This window comes from Rattus rattus, chromosome 6 (genome assembly GCF_011064425.1).
Source record: "Rattus rattus isolate New Zealand chromosome 6, Rrattus_CSIRO_v1, whole genome shotgun sequence".
NCBI lineage: Eukaryota > Metazoa > Chordata > Mammalia > Rodentia > Muridae > Rattus > Rattus rattus.
This window is the reverse complement of record NC_046159.1, coordinates 148,076,854-148,096,796: the sequence shown is the minus strand read 5'-3', so window position 1 is coordinate 148,096,796 and position 19,943 is coordinate 148,076,854. Positions and strand designations below refer to the sequence as shown.

The 19,943-nt window shown below is 40.1% G+C and overlaps 1 pseudogene; it reads right to left on the bottom strand.

Moving 5' to 3' along the window:
* Positions 1 to 6,850: 6,850 nt before the first annotated feature.
* Positions 6,851 to 18,584, bottom strand: LOC116904487 (annotated as a pseudogene).
* Between the last annotated feature and the right edge of the window lie 1,359 nt (positions 18,585 to 19,943).

The following is a 19,943-nucleotide window of genomic DNA, read 5'->3' as shown; positions in this document are numbered from 1 at the left end:
CATGTCTCCCGCCTCCCTGGGACCTCATGTCTTTCAAGAATAAGGTATATCTTCTCTCACTGAGGCCAGACCAGGCAGTCCTCTTATGTATGTGTACAGGCCTCAGATCAGCTTGTGTATGCTGTCTGGTTGATGGCTCAGTGTCTGGGACTTCCCAAGGGTCTGGGTTATCTGAGGCTGATCTTCCTATGTGGTGGCCCTCATCTTCTGCTTCTTTTCTCCTTCCCTTAATCTAATCATACGGAGTGGTTGGGTGTAAGTATCTGTGTCTGTCACAGTCAGCTGCTGCCTGGGCCTCTCAAAGGATAGCCACATTAGGCTCCTCTCTGTAAGTACATCATTGCATTAGTAATAGTGTCAGACCTTGATGCCTTCCCATTAAGTGGATACCCAGTTGCCCGGTCACCGGATTACCTTTCTCTCAGTATCTTCTCCATTTTTGTCCCTGCAGGACAGCACAAAACAGTTCTGGGTCAGAAATTTTGACGGTGGGTTGTAACGCCATTCCTCCTCTTGAGGCCCTGGGAACTTCATTAGATATGAGTTCCCTCACCCCACTGTTGGGCATTTCATCTAAGACCACTCCCATTGAGTCCTGAGTGTCTCTCAGCTCCCAGAACTCTGGTACTTTCTAGAGTGTCGCCCACCTCCCACTTTCTGAGGCTGTATATTTCCATTAATTCTGCTGGCCCTCTGGGTTTCTTTCCTTCCCCCCTCAATAAATGACCTGTGACCCTGTTCCTCCTTTTCCCCGCCCCTCTCTTGTGCTTTCTCCCTTTGCCTCCCAACATTGTGTTCTTCCCCTTACTAAATGGGATTGAGGCATCCTTGGTCTTTCTCCTTGTTAAAGTTCTTAAATTCTGTGGACTGTATCCTAGGTATTCTTTATTTTTTGGCAAATATCCACTTATCAGTGAGTAAATACCATGTATGTCCTTTTGAGTCTGAGTTACCTCACTCAGCATGGTATTTGCTAGTTCCATCCATTTGCCTGAAAAATTCAATATGTCCTCTTGAAGCTATCATACAATAATGCTGAATTATAATAAGTTAGTGTGTCTGATTTCCAAAAAAATCAAAATTTCTTGTGAGATTGTCATGTTTCTGGACAGTGCTACATGCTATGGGCATGGTATCTTACCATGCACACCTACATAACCACCTAAAAGCAAACACTGGCAAATTATAAAATCAATTAGTTGAAATAATTTTTAATAAAATGTATGTCATTTCTGCCTGAAGATAATGGGTAACTCATAATTCTGGAATTCCTTCAGGAAAAATGACTACATTTTTTTAAATTATACTTATTTGAAATATGCATTAATAAACAAAGTCATTATTTGAAATGTGCCACATACTATGCTAGCCTCCCTGCATGTGTAAGTAAGTTGCATAAGTGACCATGCCTCCTCAGTATAACTTAGTATCTTTAATCTGAAACATTATCTTAAAAAGAAAGGGGAAGTTGGAGAGAGGGTTCAGATGTTAAATATACATGCTGGTCTCCCTAAACCCTTCAGTTATGTTCACAGAACCCATGCCTGGTGTGTCACAACCACCTGTAACTCCAGGACAGATGACCAGATACTCTCTTCTGGCCTTTGCAGTCACTTGTACAAGTGGCAAATATGTGCACATTTATGAGCACATGTATACACACACTCACAGCCATATTTCACCCATATTTCCATATTCCTCTTTATCTCTGAAGGAAGTCAAGAGAGGAACACAAACTGGGCAACATCCTGCAGTCAGAAGCTGATTCAAAGGACCTCGAGGAGTACTGCTTACTGGTTTTCACCTCATGGCTTGCTCAACCTGCTTTGATATAGAACCTAGGACTATCAGCCCAGATAAAGAATCACTGATGTAGGTAAGGTTTTATTGCTGTAAAGAGACACCAGGACTAAGGCAACTCTTATAAAAACATTTAACTGGGGCTGCCTTATGGGTTCAGAGGTTCAGTCCATTACAATGAAGGCAGGAGAATGGCAGTGTCCAGGCAGGAACTGTGTAGGAGAACCTGAGTTCTACATCTTGTTCCAAAGGCAAAGAGAAGACTGACTTCCAAGCGACTAGGACAAGGGTACTAAATCCCATGCCCACAGTGAGACACCTATACAATAAGGCTACACCTCAAACTATCAAAACCACCTACAATGGGCTGGCCTGTCCCCCATCAAACACTGATTAAGAATATGCCTTATAGTTGGATACTATTTTCTCTATTGTGGTTCTGTCCTCCCATATGACTGTGGCCTGTGTCAAGTTGACATACAGCTAGCCAGTACAGTGCTAATGGTTTTTATTCAGTATGTGCTCAATCCTTTGTATGGCACTCCATTAGCCATTCATCAATCCTGATTCAAACCTGAAATTTTTGCCTACAAAAAAGTCCTCTAAAATTTCAGTTTCATATTTTATTTAAATATTCAAAGACTTCTGCTCTTCAAACTTCAAAATTTAATAGGTACATTTTTAAAACATTAAAGTTAGAAAAAACATGTAACACCAGATGATATAAAAGCCTGCTTGTCCAATGGCCTGGCTTGTTTGGGCTGCTCTTAAACAACTAGGCTTAAGCTGCCGTGTAACTTTTATGTAGATTAAGTAGCTGGAATTTCAGCTACTTGTCATTATAACAAGCAATATTTTTAATTTCATTTACTTAAAGACCTTATTTTTCTAAGTCAGACTGTATAGAATAGAACATATGTACCAAGAGTAAACTATTTTTACAAAATAACACAATTTTCTAGATTTGACTCTATAATGTAAAATATTTATGAAGAAATTTGCTATAAATTTTAGTATTTTATTTTCTATTTGCATTTTATTAATATTTGCTTTAATAAAATACTTATAATTTTAAATATGTTTCTTTGAATTTGTTAAGAGGCAAAGTTGCAATTAAAGAATTATCCTTATTTTTGGCTGCATTTCAAACTGAAAGCAGAATAAGTACTGAGGTGTGAGAAGCAAAGTAGACTGGTTTTATATCAAGAACAACTAAGATATACATAAATCCCACCTGGAGAGATCTGGTCTCCCAGGACTGCTAACACAGTAGTGATCATAGGTGAGACTATTACAGTTGCTCCAATATCCGGACCAAGTGGGAACCACCAGAAGCCAACAGGACACATGACCTCTAGAGTAGCTGGTAACATGACTCTTCAGGTTTATGTCTGCTTCGTGGAGAAACCTGGTTTGCCAGGAGTCTGACACACCGATGATTGCACGCTCACAGGCTCACAGGAGGGACAAGCTACAGTCAGATAGAGCAAGGCCAGTGAAAAGAAGATCTCAAGAGGCAAACACAAGAACATCAGCAACAAAAGACAAGGCTACTTGGCATCATCAGAACCTAGTTCTTTGAACACAGCAAGCCCTAGATACCCAAAAACACTGGAAAAGAAGATTCTGATTTAAAATTACATCTCGTGATGATGATAGAGGATTTAAATAACCCCCTTAAAGAAATACAGAAGAACAAAGGTAAAGAGATAGAAGACCTTAAAGGGGAAACACATAAATCCCTAAAGAAATAGAGGAAAGCACAAACAGAAAAAGGAATTAAACAAAACCGTCCATGATTTAAAAATGGAAATAAAAACAATAAATAAATCACAAAAGAAGAATACCCAGAAATAGAAAACCTAGGAAGGAGATCAGGAGTCACAGATGCAAGCATTACCAACTGAACACAAGGACTAGAAGAAAGAATCTCAACTGTAGAAGATACCATAGAAAACATTGACACAACAGTCAAAGAAAATACAAAATGTACAAAGCTCCTAACCCAAAACATCCATGAAGTCCAGGACACAATGAAAACACCAAAAAAAAAAAAAAGTCTAATAGACATAGAAGAGAGTGAAGATTCCCAACTCAAAGAGCCAATAAATTTTCAACAAAATTATAGAAAAAAAATTACCTAACTTAAAGAAACAGATGGCCATAAACATACAAGAAGCCTACAGTACCCCAAATAGATTGGCCAGAAAAAAATTCCCCTAGTCACATAATAATCAAAATACCAAATGTGTAGAACAAAGAAAGAGTATTAAAAGCAGAAAGGGAAAAGGGCAAGTAACTTCTTAGCAGAGACTCTAAAAGTCAAAAGATCCTGTGCAGATGTCACACACACCCTAAGAGAATAAAAATACCAGCCCAGGCTACTCTACACAGCAAAACTCCCAATTACCATACATGGAGAAACCAAGATATCCAATGGCAAAATCAAATTTACACACTATCTTTCCACAAAACCAGTCACACAAAGATAATAAATGGAAAACTCCATCACAAGGAACAAAAATACACCCAAGAAAAAGCAAATTATAATCTTCTTTAAAGAACCCCAAAGAAGATAGCCACACAAACATTATTTCACCTCTAACAAGGAAGGAAAAGATTACCAATCTTTATTGTCTCTTAACATCAATGGAATCAACCCCCGCCCCCACAAAAATGACATATACTCACAGAATGAATACTTAAATAGGACCCAGCATTTTGCTACATAGAGGAAACCTACTTCAGTGACAAAGACAGACACTGCCTCAGAATAAAAGGTTGGAAAATCTTTTCCAAGCAAATGGTCACCCATAAAAAGTTGGAGCAGTCATTCTAATATCTAATAAAAATCAACTTCCCAAAAGTAATCAAAAACGATGAGGAAGGACACTTCATAGTCATCACAGGAAAAATCTACCAAGATGAACTCTGAATTCTGAACACCTAGGCTCTAAATAAAAGGACATACACATTCACAAAAGAAACTTCACTAAAGTTCAAAGCACATATTGAACCTCAAACAATAATAGTAAGAGAATGCAACACCTCACAATCACCAATAGACAAATCATGGACTCAGAAACTAGAGACACACTCAAAGTATCAGAAGTTATGAACCAAATAGATTTAACAGATACCTATAGAACATTCCATCCTAAAATGAAAGAATATAACTTCTTCTCAGCACCTCGTGGTACCTTCTCAAAAATTTAACATATAACTGGTCACAAAACAGGTCTCAAGAGATACAAAAAGATTGAAATAATCTCATGTATCATATCAAATCACCACAGACTAAGTAAGGATGGTCTTCAACAACAACAAAACAACAGAAAGTCCAGATACACATGGAAAGTGAACAGCTTTCTATTCAATAATAATGTGGTCAGGGAAGAAATAAAGAAATTAAAGGCTTTTTTAGAATTAAATGAAAATAAAGGCACAACATACCCAAACATATGGGACACAGTGAAAGCAGTGCTTAGAGGAAAACACATAGCTCTGAGTGCTTCCAAAAAGAAATTGGAGAGAGGACACACTAACAGCTTAAGACAACATCTGAAAGTTCTAGAACAAAGAACTAAATATACCCACTTGAGTAGAAGGCAGGAAATAATCAAATTCAGGACTAAAATCAACCAAGTAGGAAAAAAAAAGGACTATACAAAGAATAACAAAACTAGAAACTGGTTCTTTGGGATAATCAACAAAATAACCTTAGCTAGAATAACCAAAGGGCACAGAGAAAGTATCCAATTTAACACAATCAGAAATGAAAAGGAAGGCATAAAAACAGAAACCAAATAAATCCAAAACCATCAAATCCTCTGACAAGAGGCTACGCTCATCAAAACTGGTAAATCTGGATGAAATAGATAATTTTCTAGACAAATAGCAGATTCCAAAGTTAATTCAGAATCAGATAAACCACGTAAACAGTCTTACAACCCCTAAAGAAATAGACGCAGTCATTAAAAGTCTCCCAAACAAACAAACAAACAAACAAACAAAAAACGCCATGGACCAGATGGATTTAGTGCAGTATTCAAAGAAGACCTAATACCAATACTCTTCATACCATGACACAAAATAGAAACAGAAGGAGCACTACCTAATTCCTTCTATGAAGCCACAATTACAATTAAACCATAGACAAAAAAAAAAAAAAAAGTCAACAGGATAAAAACTGGAAAGGAAAAACTCAATATCACTACTTGCAGATGACATAATATACTCAAATGACCTCAAAAATTCTACAAGAGAACTTTTACAGCTAACAAAGAATGTCAGCAATGTAGTTTAATATGAAATTAGTTTAAAAAAATCAGTAGGCTCCCTCTACTCAAAGGAAAACCAGGCTGAAAAAGAAATTACAGAATGACATCCATCAAAATAGTCACAACTAATATAAAATACCTCGATGTGACCCTAAGCAAGTAAGTGAAAGATCTGAAGGACAAGAACTTCAAGACTCTGAAAAAAGAAACTGAAGACTTCAGAAGATGGAAAGATCTTCCATGTTCCTGGATTGGAAGGATTAATATAGTAAAAAGGGCCATCTTGCCAAAGACAATCTACAGATTCAATGCAGTCCCCATCAAAATTCCAACTCAATTCCTCATAGAATTAGAAAGAACAATTTGCAAATTCATTTGGAATAACAAAAAAACAAGGATAGCGAAAACTATTCTCATCAATTTAAGAACTTCTAGAGAATCACCATCCCTGACCTCAAACTGTACTACAAACCAATAATGATCAAAACTGCATGGTATTAGTACAGATACAGACAAGTAGATCAATGAAATGGAACTGAAGACCAGAAATGACCCACACACCCGTGTTCATTTGATCTCTGACCAAAAAAAAAAAAAAAAAAAAAAAAAAGCCAAATGCTGGAAAAAAAAAAAAAAAAAGACAGCATTTTCTTCTTTTATTTCACTTGGATTGTTTAAAGGAAACCAGAAGTTTGGTTTAGAGGGGAGTACATACAAACCAAACACCTGAAGAAGAGATAACACACTGGTCTCCTCTTGGGGAGAGGAGGCTATTTCCCAGGCATAAAGCTACTCGAGGAGAGTCTCACAGTGGGACAGTGGTCACTGCCAAGAGCCTTGGACCGGATCTTGCTGTCACACAGTGCAGGTAAAAGAGAGTGGGACAACAAAAAGTAATCAAGGCGCCAACCAACATTCTTAGACCGGGCATTCATCATGTAAGTCCGGAAAGTATAAGCGTAGGCAGTGTTGGGGTAGAGATGCCGGAAGTTGTCAGACAGTGGTACAACCTATAGCAATTCCCCAAAGCCTTGGCACTCCTGGGGAGTAAAACCAGCATTCTTTTTGTTTCCTTTGGGGTTACAAAGGTCTATTTCTTCATGAGCCACATTGAGATCCCCACACAGCACAAGAGGTTTCCGGGAAGCCAAGTCCTTTAGAAACTTTCAAAAGGCTTCATCCCAACACTGTCGGTACTCGGTACTCCAGTCTTACCAGACCCCTGACTGCCTTGGGAACATAGGCGGTTACCAAGACAAAGGACTCAAATTCAGACACAATCACCCGGCCTTCTTGATCATGTTCTTCCTCACCAATGCCATATGAAACTTTGAGTGGGTACTGGCGGGAAAGTAGGCCCACACTACTATATCCTTCTTTGTCTGATGGAGCTGACCAGTACTGATGGGTGAGTCCAGGCAGCTCTTGCAGTTCAGCCGGGAGTTTGTTCTCTGAGCATTTGGTCTCTTGGAGGCACAAGATAACTGGTGCTTCTTCCTTTACTCAATCCAAACCTTTCTTTTTAATCCAGGCTCGAAGCCCATCCACATTCCAGGAGCATATCTTGAGTGTGGTATATTTGCCACTGGGTGAGGTTTTCAGATTGGAGAGTCCTCATACAGGACAGGGCCCTCTCCTGCGACTTCCTTCTCAGTTTTCTTTGCTGCACCCTTATTCTTCTTGGTCTCTGGCTCGGACTTGGGTTCTTCCCTGTCTTCCACTCCGCTCTCTTTCCTCACTTTGGCATCACTGGGACGAAAGCCCTTAGGCGTCTGGAGCAGGAAGCAGTGTTTACTACATTGCCTCCCAAAGAGGCAGGGAGCCCCTCACTGCACAAAGAATGAAGGCTGAAAAGGCAGCATTATCAACAAAAGGTACTAGTTCAACTAGAGGTCAGCATGTAGAAGAATGCAAATCGACCTATTCTTATCCTCTTGTACAAAGCTCAAGACCAAAGGGACCTAGGACCTCCACATAATATCAGATGCACCAAAAGTAATACAAGAGAAAATGGGGAAAATCATCGAACACTTGGGCACATGGGAAATTTTCCTGAATATAACACCAATGGCTCAGGCTCTAAGATCAATAATTGACAAATTGGACCTAATAAAATTGAAAACCTTCTGTAAGGCAAAGGACACTATCAATAGGACAAAATGGCACCCAATAGATTGGGAAAAGATCTTTACCAATCCTACATATTGTACAAAGGTAATATCCAAAATAAACCAAGAACTCAAGAAGTTAGACTCCAGAGAACCAAGTAACCAAATTAAAAAATAGGGCACAGAGATAAAAAAAATTCTCAACTGAAGAATATTGAATGACCTTCAAGAAGTACCTAAAAAAATGCTCAATATCCTTAGTCATCAAGGAAATGAAAATCAAAACAACCCTGTGATTCTACTTCACACCAGTCAGAATGGCTAATATCAAAAACTCAGGTGACAGCAGATGCTGGAGAGGTGAGGAGAAAGAGGAACACTCCTCCATTACAGCTTGAATTGCAAGCTGGTGCAACCACTCTGCAAATCAGTCTGGCAGTTCCTCAGAAAATTGGACATAGTACTACCTGAAGACCCAGCCATACCACTCCTGGGCATAGACCCATAAGATGCTCCTACATATAACAAGGACACATGCTCTACTATGATCATAGCAAATTTATTGATAATAACCAGAAGCTGGAAAAAAACCAGATGTCCTTCAAAAGAGGAATGCATACAGTAAGTATGGTACATTTGCACTATGGAGTACTCAACTATTAAAAACAATGACTTCATAAAATTCTCAGGCATATGCATGGAACTAGAAAATATTATCCTGAGTGAGGTAACCCGGTCACAGAAAAACACACATGGTATGTACTCACTGATAAGTGGATATTAGCTCAAAAGAAGTTAGGAAAACAACTCACAGACCATATGAAACCTAAGAAGAATAAAGATAACACTAATGTGTAGGTTCCTCAGTCCTACTTAGAAGGGGGAACAAAATGATCACAATAGGTAGAGGATTGGAGGGACTTGGAAGAAATAGAGCAGGGAGTGGGGAGAAAGGGGACAGGATCAGGTATGGGGGGAGATGGTAGTGAATCAGGAAATTCAACAGAGTTTTGTAGCAAAGGGGGATGGGGAACCCAGGATAGCTACCAGAACGTCCCTGATGCTAGGAAAGGAAGAGTATCCCAGGGCCCAACAGGGATTACATTAGCTGAAATATTCAATAAAGAGTGGGGAGAACCTGTAGAGACCATATCCAGAGGTTAGACACAACCCCCAGTTGAAAGATGGGCCACCCACTCATCTCCAAAATTGTAACCCACAATTGCTCCTGTCTAAAGGGAATACTGGGACAAAGAGAAGAGCAGAGACTGAAGGAAAGGCCATACAGAGACTGCCTCTCCTGGGATTCATCCCATATACAGACACCAAACCCAGATACTATTGCTGATGCCAAGAAGTACGTGCTGACAGGGAACCTGATATAGCTGTCCCCTGAGAGGCTCTGTCAGAGCCTTAGTGATGCAGATTAGGATGCTTGCCAATAACCATCAGACTGAGCACAGGGATCCCAATTGAAGAGTTAGGGGAAGGACTGAATGAATTGAAGGGGTTTCTAACCACATAGGAATAACAATATCAACCAACCAGACACTCCAGAGCTCCTAGCGTCTAAACCACCAACTAGAGTATACATGGGGGGACTCATGGCTCCAGCTGCTTATGTAGCAGAGGATGGCCTTATCTGGCATCAATGGGAGGGGAGGCCCTTTGTCCTGTGAAGGCTCCATGTCCCAGTGTATGGGAATGCCAGAGAGGTGAGACAGGAGTGGGTTGGTGGGTGGGTGAGGTAGGGAGCACCCTCATAGAAGCAGGGGAATGGGAGATAGGATATGGAGTTTGAGGGAGAAAATCAGGAAAAGGGATAATATTTGAAATGTAAATAAATAAAACATCCAATAATGTAGAGAGCGGCGCGGCGAAACAAAGATGGCGCCGACATCCAGCCTTGTCTGGATGTAGACAACTTACTGCGCATGTGCAGGCTTGTCCCCTTGCTAGGGCGGCCATACGATAATGAGATGTAGGGCGCCCTCCAGTGGTGAACAACGGTACTGCACATGTGCGGTTTTTGCACCAGGTGTCAGTTGACCGTTAATATGCTAATGAGGGGCGGTACTATGCTAATGGGGTGATTCATTCTCCGCCAATCCCTGGAGGACAAGTAGTGGGGTGATCCATGCCCCACCAATCCTTGAGAGATAATTAGCATACTGTTGTGTATATAAGTCGAGCGACTTTGCTGCTCGGGGTCCCTGTTCAAGAGAGCTGTAACACTAAGAGAGCTGTAACACTAAGAAGAGCTGTATAAAGGCTTGTTCGCAGAAGAATCCTGTTCCGCGCGTCATTCTTGCTGGCGGGACATTGGGCGCGCGACACAACAAAAAGAGAGAAAAAGAAATAAAAAATTAGAAGATTGTATTTAAAAAGAAGCTAAAAAGACAAAGAGAACAAATTTTAAGTTGCTCGTTTTGGGTATTGGCTTAACTTTGGACATTTACAATATATAGGGACAGCCTGTGCTACCCAAAACATATCTATGTTGTGTGTTACTTTAGATAAAATGTGAAGTAATTTTCTTATAAGGGCTTTCTCCTCATGGCTTGGAAGATAGAATTTCAAAACACTAGAAAAATTCTGGTTAATATTAGGTCCATTTAATTACTTCGTGTGTTGGGTTTAATGGTTTGAATAGGAATGGCCCTCATAGGCTCATGTGTTAGAAGGCTTTGCCCATGAGAAGTGCCACAGTGGGAGTAGGTATGGCTTTGTTGGAAGAAGTGTGTCGCTATCAGGGCAACCTTGGGGGTTCTATACGCTTAAACTTGACCCACTGTGAAACAGAGCCTCCTGGGGCTTGTGGATCAAGATATAGAACTCTCAGCTCCTTTTCCAGCATCACGTCTGCCTGTACTACACTATGCTTCCAGTCATGATGATTATGGACTAAGCCTTTGAAACTATAAGCCAGCCCCATTTATGTTTTCCTTTGTGAGAGTTGCCTTGGTCATGGTGTGTCTTCACAGCAATGAAATCCTCACTAAGACATGGGGTTAGGACAAAAGAACTTCATTATCATAACTGAAATATGCTCATTTGGGAAAATTGGCTTTTCTCAGTCTCCATATTCTGATGTTTCTGTTTGCTAAACAAAATGTTGGCACAGATGACTCCATTTTCATGCTGTTCTTTGTGGGGTCTATGTAGACCATTCATCCTGAACAGTGAACTCTAGAAAATATTTGTATTTAACAACTTGAAATGAGGCCCCATAAATATTCATAATGCGTAAATTGAATTATATTATTTTCACACAGAAAATGAATACTAGTATGATAGTGTCACAAATGACTGCACGGTTCAACATTCTAAACACCTCAACAGGGTACAGAGTTCGCCTCTTTACATTAGGTGTCCTTTTACTAGAAGTTCATAAGCAAATTGCTTTTATTACTTGAACAACAGTATTTTCCCTCAAATATACCCTTGACAGTGACTGACAAGATTGCTGGTTTAGAATATTGAAAGTGATTTGTACTCATCCCCCACTTCAAATCCACACTACACCACTAAATAAAGTACTCTGAGAGAGGAAGCATGCCAACTAGCTGAGCAGCTCTGTCATGAAAATCAGTTGACTTCCATACTGATCAGGAGCACACGCAATACTGAGCTCTAAATGGCATCATTACAAGCAATAAAATTGTGAAATAGCTTGCTTGGTATGCCTTTCACCACCTCTGATATTTTTCTCCAATGTTCAGAGTACTTGTACTTTACATTTGTAAAATAATGGTACTTGTATAATAATGGCATTAATTAAAATGTTAATAGGAGTCCATTATCTTATTTTCATCAAATCGCTTGCAGCGTTCTGAAGAGTTGACTAAGAAATGGAAAACAATAAAATCCTTGTCGCATTATTCTTAAACATTTTAACTGAATGTGAGAAATACTTCAGGAATAAAAATTACATGTGCTTCTATAATTTAGATTAGGTAGCTTTTGTTTTTTAATAATTAGCCATTATATTTGTTGTTGTCATCATTGTTCTTGTGCTTGTTGTTGTTGATCTTAAATCTTCCTCTACTGGGACTTGCTTTCAAGATACTGCAAGGAGCTATCAAACTCCAAATGGAAAAACAATCAAAAGTCCTATCCAGCTAAAAATTCTATGTGCCACAACCATAACCAGTATGACAAGATTGGTACGTATAACTTAAGGGTAACTAACAGCTACCCAATTAAACTTAAGACCTACTTAATACGAGGACATCTGTGCTTTGCCCTATAAATTTAGGTAACTACCCATGTCTAGAGAGGTAATGGAGCCTAAAGAATAACCTACTACTGCCAGGGTTCTAAGCCAGTATAATGTATACCTCCAATCTAAATACTTATCATTTTATGCACAAATAAATTGCATCTCTCTTTTCAACCTGCACTGTACACCCAGAATTTGATTGTCATTTGCAAGTCTTGCTCTGGGAGACTTGAAATTTGTTCATGTTCAGGTCCAGTTAAATTTTCATCAACTTGATAATTATTTTTCTTTCTTACCTATGACTATGTATGAGTTTCTTTCACTCCTAGTGAGTACAGCTGAGATTGCTAGGTTGGTTCTTGATTTATTTATGCTACCTTTCAATTGCATGGTGTCTTAAGCAAAGGTGGTTACCCTTAGGTCTATTTGGTGACCAACAGCAATGTATTAAAGCCCATTGCTTTGGGAACCTCCACAGACTCCCACTCCAGCAACATACAAAAGACTACCTGACACCAAGCACTGGGTTTCTTTTAATGAACAGTGGACTCTATGAGGAGCATTAGCCATTCATATATAGTACATCCACTCAAGGGTTAATTAAATATTTTAGTTACTTTATAAACTAATAGATTTCTGTACTGCTCTTCCTTGCATCATGAGCTGACTCTCCACTTCCTATCTACCTTCCCATCCCTCCTGCATTTCCTCCCCTTCCTATTTACCTTCCCATCCCTCCTGCATTTCCTCCCCTTCCTATTTACCTTCCCATCCCTCCTGTATTTCCTCCCCTTCCTATCTACCTTTCCATCCCTCCTGCATCCCTCCTGCAGTTCCTCCCCTTCCTATCTACCTTCCCATCCCTCCTGCATTTCCTCCCTTCCTATTTACCTTCCCATCCTCCTGTATTTCCTCCCTTCCTATCTACCTTCCCATCCCTCCTGCATTTCCTCCCTTCCTATTTACCTTCCCATCCTCCTGCATTTCCTCCCTTCCATTCACCTTCCCATCCCTCCTGCATTTCCTCCCTTCCCATTACCTTCCCATCCCTCCTGCATTTCCTCCCCTTCCTATTTACCTTCCCATCCCTCCTGTATTACCTCCCATCCCCCTGCATTTCCTATCTACCTTCCCATCCCTCCTGCATCTACCTTCCCATTCCTCCCCTTCCTATCTACCTTCCCATCCCTCCTGCATTTCCTCCCCTTCCTATCTACCTTCCCATCCCTCCTGCATTTCCTCCCCTTCCTATCTACCTTCCCATCCCTCCTGCATTTCCTCCCCTTCCTATCTACCTTCCCATCCCTCCTGCATTTCCTCCCCTTCCTATCTACCTTCCCATCCCTCCTGTATTTCCTCCCCTTCCTATCTACCTTCCCATCCCTCCTGCATTTCCTCCCCTTCCTATTTACCTTCCCATCCCTCCTGCATTTCCTCCCCTTCCTATCTACCTTCCCATCCCTCCTGCATTTCCTCCCTTCCTATTTCCTCCCCTTCCTCTCTACTTTCCCATCCCTCCTGTATTTCCTCCCCTTCCTATCTACCTTCCCATCCCTCCTGCATTTCCTCCCCTTCCTATCTACCTTCCCATCCCTCCTGCATTTCCTCCCCTTCCTATCTACCTTCCTATCTACCTTCCCATCCCTTCTGCATTTCCTCTCCTTCCTATTTACCTTCCCATCCCTCCTGCATTTCCTCCCCTTCCTATCTACCTTCCCATCCCTCCTGCATTTCCATTTAATTTTCCAGCCTTAGTCTTCCTCCAATTCCTCTTTCATATGTTTATTTTAAAATTTGTAGTTGCAGAAACAAGGAAACATTTGGAAAAATTACAGATTGTTTTTGGCATCCTAAGAATGTGCCTGTGTCAGATATCTGTAATCACAGTGTCTCTTCCCTTGTGTGTGCACATTCTTCCCCTTAAACCATACTCCCAGTTTTTTTTTGCACCTAAGGTAGCTATGTGACCTACTTCTTGCGAACAAGAAACATGCCGTGAAGGTTTCTATGGAGACTTGCTCTCTCTCTCCACATAGTAGGCTAACCCTAACACGCCTCTATCCCATTTTTGTCTGGTAAACAAAAGTGACAGCTTTTGATATTAATACTATATTGAATACAAGGCAACAATTAATAAACCAAATACAGCATGATACCATTAGTGAAATGAAATGCATAAAATTACTTTTCAATATCCAAATTAAATCTAGTAACAAAAAAATTCAACACAGAAAACATCTGACTTCTGAGGTTTTCTTTCTTTTGATTTTTTTACATTAGCTATAATTTTATAATAATAAAAATGATACCTTTTAAGTTAGTCTACTGATTATATTAGAAAAAGAATTTTAAATATTTCTATAGATGCTTAAAAGATAGACGTTAAAATCCAGTATTCATTCATGACTTTACAATAAAGCTTACAGGAAGCTATACAGAATGGCCCATACCTAGAATCTCAGTACTTGAAACCACCAAAGTGGTTTGAAGGTGGCTTAGCTTTGCCTATCTCAAAAAATAAAATAAAATAAAATAAAATAAAATACAAAAATTAAAAGTGTTTAAGTGGCAATGGTACTTTCTTAGCAAGATGATGTATTTTAATTGGTCATTAGAGGGAAAGAATTAACTGTGCATTATCTGGTACTACTCACTGGTCACCTCACTGTGACATCCAGAAATGAGAAACAACTTTCTGTAGGACTGTCAATACTACGGTTAGGGTTTCCTGAGTGGTTAGTTTATTTTCACAGGAATGACTCTAACCCTTTGTTGAAGCTGCTGCCTCCTACCAGTGAGTAACTGTGACAATGTTTTAAGTCACCTCACTTTGTCTCTGTCTCCTCCCACTCAATTCTTCAGGAAGTTATTTTCAGACCACTTTATATTACATTCTGGTGACACATTACTTACACTTGGCCATGTTCTTTCCAAACATACCATCTTCACATATCCTCTTCCCTCATTACAGCCTCATCTTCCACCTACAGTCAAATAATCTTCTATCACTTCAGCTTTCTAAAGGTCACAGCATCAGGATAATCTGCCCTCTTCCAAATTATTATCATATCCTACTAGAACATGATTTAAGGCATTTTTTCTCATTTTTGTGAACTTGCCATTTTGTAATTCAATATTCATTTGAGTAATGATCACATTAGTACACTGTGAATTACACAGGAGAAGAAGCATTGATATGTCTGTATTGTCCTCTCATAGTGTTCGGAGAGGCAACATACAGTTAGCAAAATATTTACTAACATGAGACATAGGCCAGCATGATTACCAGAGTAGAAAGAGTTTTGAAACTGGTTCTGATTTAAATCCCAAGATAGTTGCCAATGTAGAAAGACAGAGACATAAATCATTCACCTGAGATATTCATTTTTAAGTAAGAATGGTATTGTTGTTGATTAAGATTTATACTTCTAATATTTCAGAGCTCTTACTAAGACAAATTTATATTAATGTACAGTATTTGACTGAAACATTAAGAGTCTGCAAAAATATCTCACTACAGTTTATGTTTTACTTTATTTCTGTTTGTATAATGAGATGCTTAATTCCATTAGTCATGCCTAAATATTTTTAAAAATGTTTTCATGAATTTATATTTTGCAATTACTCATTTACTTGGTTCTATGTGTGTTATTATGTTATCTAGTCTGAAAATACATAATTTATATAAATGTAAACTTAAAGGAATGAGCATAGAATTTTGGTGATAACAATCTAGATTAAATGTGATCCCTTCACGTAGGGGCAGAGCAATAATATGTAATGTAGTCGTTATACACATGACTCATGGCAATGTTTCAAAATGCAATTAATCCAGCTCCCGAACTATTTAGTCCCTTTCATGTCCTATTAAATGTAAAGGGGTTTTTGGTTATTGATTGGTTTGTGTTTTTTTCCCTTTGGGACACATGAGCCACACTGATGTGAAGATGCCAGGCAGAGTCAGAGGCATGGAGGAAAGACAGCTGGGCTGTCTCCCATATGGTGTTGTCCTTTGGAGTAAATGGATAGTAAACTGTAGTTATAGGTGCTTATAAATGACAAGTGTGGCAGAGCTTCCTAGGTCATGCCAGCTCCCACTGGCCTGCTCAGCTTGAGTGATTCTCAGGCTTCAGGTGTAAAGATTCTCCCCTGCTCTATGATACCTGTCCCCTAGGTAGTGGATCTTATGTTTGTTGAACCCTGAGGCTGGGAGACTGACAGGGGTAATGGTCCGATGGAGATTTCATCACCTACTCAAGATAACTCTAAAACCTCCAGAGGATACCTCAAACCTGGGGCAAGACAGCATTCAGGCAAACCAGCTTCTTCTCAAAAATTATTTGATTCTGTCTGGAAGTCATATTTCTTTTAAACCAACTGCATTTAATTAATGATACATCTTTATATTGTCAACCCTTCAAATCCTGAATTACTTAATACAAGATTACAAACATACTGAGGCTAATTTTTTAATTACTGATGTATATTTCCGTGATTCAGGAGGGAATTCAGGCCAATCCTATAAAGCCAGGCAAGGACTATAAACCCAGTTCAAAGCATGTAGCTTGGACACTATCCTACATGCTATCTGTCCCCTGGGTAGTGGACCTTGTGCAGCTAACTTTATATGGTCCTAAACTACCTTAGTATGCCTATGTCGATAGTCAGAGTCAAATACTTCTCTCAGCTTTGAACTCAGAAAATTCTTATTACAATTAGCAGCAGTGGTTGAATGTGGCTTTCCTCACAAATTCTTTTTTTAAACAAAAGTTTAAATAATATAAAACTTCATTTTAAAAATGAATGTTTTTTTGCAGTGTGAAAAATGTTTGTAAATAAGATGTTTGACAGAAATTTAAATTCCTCTAGGCTCAGCACTTCTTAAAATTAGAATGTGTGTTCCAGGTCCACCAAAACTCTGTCCTGTTTTTCAACTGTACCACTTTACATGAGCCAATCACATAAGAATGCAAGTGAGAGACAGTCAGCTAAGAAAATAGTGAAATGGGAACACTTGATTTAGAAATAAAAACCCAGTGGGTATGCTTGCCTGGTTGACTTTCATGGCTACACACCCTTTCTGCAGAAATAAAACATTTTGCCTTGCTGAAATAGTGTGTGATCATTTGTGAGGTAGAGTGGGCAAAACCTGTTCCCAGCATGCAGAGATTTCCAGCATGGCTACTCAAAGGCTGAGAATAAATGATAACTGGACTCAAGGACTCACCTGAAGGACAGGGCATTTGTAGTAGCATTCCCTCAAGACTAGAGGAACAAAACAGAAGAGAGGATTGACAGAATGTAACTAGAATACAATTTCAACATTTCCTGTCACTGGAAACCTTTGGTAAGGAGATTTACAATGCCATGCAATCTTCAACTGCTTCACTTGGATGAATCCAACAGAGCCAATTCTGTTTACCAAATGAATACCAGTCTAATTGCAGAAAGTCACTTATTTATTTGAATATGTAAACACACATAGTAATGAGCAATATCCTACCATTATTTAAACTAAATTTAAATCTTCTGGTAGTAAAATAATTGTGTTCTGACTGTTACTATCAAATATTGAAGTCATGCAAACGTGCTGTTGTGCTTTTCCTAATAATTAGCATTAATATCAGATCAATCATTTATAGTAGCAGATAATTACTAAGATGTTTAAGAATGCCTGGTGATTTAGTCTTACCTTTTCTTTGAAAAGGGAATGCAGTCATGTCAAATTAACTTTTTTTCAACATATGTAATTGTCATCTTGGAGACTCACTGCTGAATAAACCCATCCTTTCTAGCTTGTTCTGAACTCTGACTGGTTCAACACTGTCCCGCGCTATCTCGCCAGCAAGAACATGCGGGGACACACCAATTCTTCTACAGCAAAACGTTTTTATTGTATCTTAAAGAGAGGGCCCAGGGCGCCAGTATGGCGCGGCTTATACACACCCTAGAGCGGCGCATCCACACCTGATTGGTCGCTTACCCATGATCTCATAGGCATGCCCCAGAGTGGGCAAAAGACCTGGCATGAAGCCACTTTTTTTGCACATGCATTGTACAGTTAACTTCCTGAAAGGGAAGTCGATTGACACATCGGAGGCCAGCGCCCATCTTGTAATGGCAAAAGCTATCCTGGTTTTCCACGCGGGGCATGAAAGTGGAAGCCAGCGCCATCTTGTGGTGGTGAATGTTATTGCGGCTCTCCACATCTCCCCCTTATTGTTTTACTAACATGAGGATGGTCTAGGTCCCTGTAGTTACGTCCATCTGCTGTGGCTCCTGTCTTAGGTCGTTCCTCTATGTCACAGCCTTATCCGTCGAAGGGTAACCCTATCGCCACTGGGCCCCATGTCTTAGATTGGTCTGTGCATGAGGAAAGTTGCCAGTCTCTGCATACCGCAGTGCTATGTGACAGTAACTGTTAAATGACCTAGGGCGAACTCTATAAAAGAGGCCAGCCAGAAAATGAGTTAGTGGGGAAATCATGATCACCCTATCGCGTGCAATGAGGAAACCTCAGCGATGTAGAAGGGCTGATCAAAGAATCATTGAGTCTCTCTCATCCCAGTGTAATGGATCCACAAATCCATGGGGTGCAAGAGCAGAGAACTCAGATACCGACTAATTCCTGAGCATAGATAACCAAATTCCAGGGGAGGCCCCTTATTCAATGGCCACAAGTGTTTGAGTGATAACGACCTTGTCATGTTCTGTTGAGATCTGAGTTTGCAAACCAACCATAGCATGAACACTAATCCACAGCATAGGGCTGCACCAAACAGAGCCACTCCCGATAAGTAGTGGGCACCTCATCTGGTTCTCCTCAGCTGCTACCACCAAGGGCCATAGTCAAGCCGCTCCTGTAATAAAATTTAGAAATCCCAATTGTCAGCAACTACTCCAGAAAGTTTACCCACTGTGCTTGCCTAACAATAGATTGGGAAGGGTAACTCTAGACACTGCAGACACAATGGCTGTAGTAGTAATGGCTGCTACAATAGCAGTGAAAGTAACAAGGTCTTTCCCAGGACAGTTTAGGATCGGTCATTCTTCTCTGGAACAACCAGCAGGCAATGGAACCATGTCTCAGATCTGCACAACCAGGGCAGAGTTCCCCAGTCCACAGCAGCTTCACGCAGGTGGCATTCCTGTGAAGCTACAGACTGTAAAATGACAACACCAGTCAAGGCAGCAAGAGTCACCAGGGAAATGAGGGGGGCAGGGGTAACAGCTGGAGTCCAGTCTTCTCCAGAAAGCAGCAGTGCACAGAGGGTCTGAGCGTAGGCCACGGTGGGATGGGACAACGCAGTGGTAACACTGACGGCAGCAATGCCAAAATCTCTGTGATGACAAAAGATGAGGGGGAATCTTCCATCTTCCTCTCAGGGCAGAGGAATGACTCCAGGGACCCGAACCACGAGAGCTGAATCTTCATGCAACCAGGATCAGCAAGTCTCACCAACCACTTCTGGCAGCTGGCATACTCTTGTAACATCCTGTAGAAAAAACACAAACATTCCCTCTTCCCCATAT